Here is a 5,374-nt window from a genome sequence, read left to right as displayed (position 1 = left end):
TAAGTCATGTTCATTGTGGCGACGGGGAGCGACTACCGTGGTCTCGAATCCGTCGAAGATCAAGTCTCCGCGGATATCCGCAACATAGTTCAAGCTCCCAAATCTGACCTGATGGCCAGGAGTGTAGCTATCGATCTGCTCCAGATGGCCAAGTGAGTTGGCCTGCAGTGCGAAGCCGCCGAACACGAAGATCTGTCCAGGGAGGAAGGTTTCCCCTTGGACAACATCGTTGTTGACGTTTGAAGGAGCCATCAAACCTTTTGTGGATGGCATAGTGGAACTCTCAATGAAAGCACCAATGTCGGTGTCAAAACCGGCGGATCTTGGGTAGGGGGTCCCGAACTATGCGTCTAAGGTCGATGGTAACAGGAGACGGGGGACACAATGTTTACCCAGGTTCGGGCCCTCTCTATGGAGGTAATACCCTACTTCCTGCTTGATTGATCTTGATGAATATGAGTATTACAAGAGTTGATCTACCACGAGATCGTAATGGCTAAAACCCCTAGAAGTCTAGCCTGTATGACTATATCTGTTTCTAGACTAAGCCCTCCGGTTTATATAGACACCGGAGGGGACTAGGGTTATACAAAGTCGGTTACAGAGAAAGGAATCTTCATATTTGGCCGCCAAGCTTGCCTTCCACGCCAAGGAGAGTCCCATCCGGACACGGGAGAGAGTCTTCGGTCTTGTATCTTCACAGCCCATTAGTCCGGCCCATGTCCAACAGGCCGGACGCCCGAGGACCCCTTAGTCCAGGACTCCCTCAACTGTCACCAGGAAAGGACACCGCAAGATTGAACCCAAAGCTAAGCACTTCCCCATTGCAAGAAAAACCAATCTAGTTGGCCAAACCAAATGGATAGTTCGAAGAGACTTGCAAAGATATCAAATCATGCATAAAAGAATTCAAAGAAGATTCAAATAGTATTCATAGATAAGCTGATCATAAATCCACAATTCATCGGATCTCAGCAAACACACCGCAAAAAAGTATTACATCGAAAAGATCTCCAAGAACATCGAGGATAAGATGGTATTGAGAATCAAAGAGAGAGAAGAAGCCATCTAGCTACTAGCTATGGACCCGTAGGTCTATGGTAAACTACTCACGCTTCACCGGAAGGGCAATGGTGTTGATGTAGAAGCCCTCCGTGACCGAATCCCCCTCCGGTAGGACGCCAGAAAAGGACCCTAGATGGGATATCACGGGTACAGAAGGTTATGGCGGTGGAAAAGTGTTTTTGTGGCTCCCTCTATTGTTTGTGGGATCACTACTAGGAAAATGCTTATACATAGAAGTTTACCAGTAGCGTTTGTTTGTGTCCCCACGCTACTGGTAATTACCAGTAGCGCTGGGTACAAAGCACGCTACTGGTATGGCTTAGCAGCAGCGTTGGTTTCTTTTGGGCACGCTACTGGTAAGTGTGCCACACCACACCAGCAGATCAAAAAAATATTAGTAGCGCTGGTTGTAAATCCCGTGCTACTACTAAGTGAATAGCTATAGTGCAGGCGATACACCCACGCTACTACTTAGCGTGTCCACTGCCTCTAGGGCTGGGCATTCGGTTTAACCGAGCCGTTCGGTTCGGTTCTTCGGCTTTCAAAGAAATCCAGTTTTGAGAAAAGGATGACCGATCGGTCACTCAGAAATCTCCTAACCGAAGATTCGGTGGACCGAGATTTCGGTTCGGTCCTCGGTCGAGACTTAATTGACCGATAGATTAGGGAAAGCAATGAAAGAAAGCGACGCTTCAGAAATTGATCTGTAAAGAAACATTGCGTACACACGCAAGACAAGATCTTGTGATTACAAAATCAGATCAAAGTAACAAGAACTTCAGGTGAACAAATCAGCAATAAGATGCCCACGCAAGGCAATCAAAGAGAAAGCGGGAGATAGGAGGGAAGAGGGATGTGTCCTCCATAGTTCACGCGCCACCGCTGTTGCCTCTAGTGGTTGAGGGCGGTAGAGGCGGCGCATGGCGGCTAGGGTTAGGCACTGGGTGGGGGAGGGATCGTGAGTGGAGGCAGAAGAGTCGAGGGCTTGAGGCGCAGGTCGGTCATCTAGTGGGCTACTGAAGAAAGAAAGGAATCTTACGGGAGAGGTATTGGGCTGTGGGTTGGCCCATTACGTAGATTTGAGTGCACGTGCCTGTGTATTCGGTTTCATCGGTCCTTTCGGATAACAAAACCATGACACCGAATTACCCAAATTAATTTCGGTTTTTGAAACATGCTGACCGAACTAAAAACCAAAACTTTCGGTTTAGCTCTTTTTGGCTTCGGTCCCGGTTTATTCAATTCGGTAGTTCGGTCCTCGGTTAATATGCCCACCCCTGACTGCCACATGCCAAGCGACCAGATAAAAAAACTCTCTCACACAAATCTCACCCCCACCGTTACCCCTGGCTCTCGGTCGAGCTCCTCTCCCCCACGATCTCGTCGCCGCTGCCACCACCCACGCCGGCCGGTTCCGGCGATCTCCGGCCGCACGCAACATGCCCCCAAGCTCCGCCCCGCCCTCCCCTCCGTCCAGATCCATGCGTCAAGGTCAGCACCCTTACCCGCGGCTAGGGATTCGGGCGCCCCCGTGTTCTTGCCGCCGAGTGCCCAGGTCGGATCGCTGGCCAACGAGCAGCACCCCGCACATGCACGTGCCCAGGCCGACGAACAGTACGGGGATTGGCCACGGACGGAGACGAGTGCAGGCGCAGGAGCAGGAGAATCTGTGGCGGCGACGGATCTGGTGACCGTCGGGTCGGCTCGTCGTTCGTGGCCGGCCGGTGTCGCGGTGAGGCGCTGTCGTCCGTGGATTTCGGTGGCGGCTGACGGCCAATTGCTCTTCGACGCCGCTGCAGCTGCTCGTTTATGAATTTTCAGTAATGCGGCTAGGTATGCCAAGTGCGTTTTCTGAATTTTCATAAGTGCAACAGCCAAGTTCAGTTTTAATTAAGTGTAGTACTAGTGTAGGCTTTGGGATATCAGTTATAGTTCAGTGTAGTACTAGTGTATGACAAACGAATTAGATGTTAGCAGATAGATGCACAATTAGTTCAGTAATGTCAAGTTTAGTTTTCGTTCATTGTAGTGCTGCTCAAGTTGAGTTTGGTTCAAGTATAAAATTTTCTATTCATGCCTTAACTTGTTTCTTGTAGTGAAGTTAAGGCGAGCATTGGAACATTTTGATAGCTTAGTCTTTTTGGATGGTCCTCTATCTGTATAGCATTACAAGCAACAGCCACTTAGCCATGAGAGTCTTTCTAGATGGTACTCTATCTACATACTCTTACAAGAAACAACCAACGAGTTATGGTATATGTTTCCATTCTCAAAATAACTATCTTTGATGCTTCTGAATATTTAGCTTTCAAAATGACTTTACCGAATATGTAAGATCCTATGCCTATAATTTTACTTTTTCACTCTTAATTTTTGCAACAGAATGATACTCTATGTAGTTCCTCAAGATATTGTTCTTTATTAGGAGGAATCAAGGATTAAATTTACTGGAATAGTCTATTTTACACACACACATATTATTACTTAATACATCCATGTGAGATAAAAAACATACTAATATTTATATTTTTGATATAATATAAGTGCACCTGCTCATACTTTTCAATAAAATCACTACATTGGTTTGAAAGAAGAAACTCCTCATTTCCTTCCAATTTAAGACCGCACTGGAGAATATACATAACACATCTATTTGATTGGTGTTACAAATTTGCAAGTGCAGCAGCTTAACTGTCACTAATATATGAAATGTTGCTCTAAGTCTCTTATGTCACATGAATGAATGTTATTACAAAATTTCATTATAAATATAGTAATAAATGGGAAGTTGTCATGTCGACTATAATCACCAGTGATATTTATAATGACCAAGTGCTGTTACTGCTGCTGATTACTAGTAATACAACAATAATACATCTGCAACCAAGAGTTGAATTGAAATGACCTGACAGTAAAGGGTACAATGTTGGTAATAATCTGCTGTTGTTGATGCCTTCTTGCTTGCTTGCTTGCGAATGACCTGGGAATTACTCCTACTTGGTGCACAAACTTTGCTTGTTGCAATTTGCCTCAAAAGCTTGGATTCAGAATCTATAATAAGATTTGGTCATGCCTAGCATTGTATCCTTCTTAAGTTGGGTTTTCCCTAATTTCTAGGATTGGTCTCTTAGGTACTGTTTATAATTCATATATACTATGCTGCTGCTATATGCTTTTGTTTATGCTATTGTTACTTAGTGCTCTATAGGTTACTGTTATATTGCACTAATGCTCCAAGTCCTTTTGAGTTCCTAGTAGTGGTCTTGGTTCATTGTTTAATTCCAGGATTTGTGAGTTCCTAATAGGGAACACATGGACATGAAGCTACGGCGGCGACGAAGACGATATCGACATGGGGCTGCGGCGACGATGATGACGACGACATCGACATCGACACAGGGCTACGGCGGCGACGAAGACGACGACATCATCATGGCGCTGCGGTGGCGGCGGCGATGACGACATCAACACCATCAACACGGCCTTGTGGAGGCGCCGACGTCGACGACATCAACACGGCCTTGTGGAGGCGCCGACGTCGACGACATAGACGCGTGGCATATATTGTGTGTGTGTGTGTGTGTGCGTGTGCGTGTGTTAATTATCTACATCAGATATGTATGATTGATGATTGACTGTATGCATAACATGTATGTATTGTGAAATGCATGTCTAAACTGAAATAGATAGACTTTTATTTTTTTTAAATCCTAATTTGTTACTAGTAGCGTGGGTGTATCATAGAAGCGCTATTGCTATTCCTTTACTAGTAGCGTGGGTGTGGAATACTAGTAGCGTGGGGCACCAGCGCTACTGGTATGTCTGTTTAGCAGTAGCGTGGGGTAAAACACACGCTACTGCTAAAAAATAGCTGTAGCGTTATAGCAGTAGCGTGGGAACCTACGCTACTGGTAGTCCAAAAACCCACGCTACTGGTAAGGTTTTTCCTAGTAGTGGATATATGAGAATATATAGGCGAAGAAACTAGGTCGGTGGAGTCACGAGGGACCCACAAGGGTGGAGGCGCACCCTACCCCTCTGGGCGCGCCCTTCGTCCTTGTGGCTGATATGTCTCCAATGTATCTGTAATTTTTATTGTTCCATGCTGTTATATTATCATTCTTGGATGTTTTATAATCATTTTATAGTTATTTTATATCATTTTTTGGTACTAACCTATTGACATAGTGCCAAGTGCTAGTTGCTGTTTTTTGCATGTTTTTTACATCGCAGGAAATCAATATCAAACGGAGTCCAAACACAATGAAACTTTTTATGGATTTTTTATGGACCAGAAGACATCCAGTGG

At 45.4% G+C, this 5,374-nt stretch overlaps 1 long non-coding RNA gene across 1 annotated transcript; it reads left to right on the top strand.

Annotated features, from left to right (window-relative positions):
• The first annotated feature begins 2,367 nt into the window (after positions 1-2,367).
• Positions 2,368-4,773, top strand: LOC119354213. Its single transcript, XR_005170720.1, has 2 exons — positions 2,368-2,898; positions 4,371-4,773. It is a non-coding gene; the product is annotated as an uncharacterized LOC119354213 (long non-coding RNA).
• Positions 4,774-5,374: the final 601 nt, after the last annotated feature.

This window comes from Triticum dicoccoides, chromosome 2A (genome assembly GCF_002162155.2).
Source record: "Triticum dicoccoides isolate Atlit2015 ecotype Zavitan chromosome 2A, WEW_v2.0, whole genome shotgun sequence".
In the NCBI taxonomy this organism is placed as follows: domain Eukaryota; kingdom Viridiplantae; phylum Streptophyta; class Magnoliopsida; order Poales; family Poaceae; genus Triticum; species Triticum dicoccoides.
This window is presented reverse-complemented; position numbering and strand designations above follow the sequence as displayed.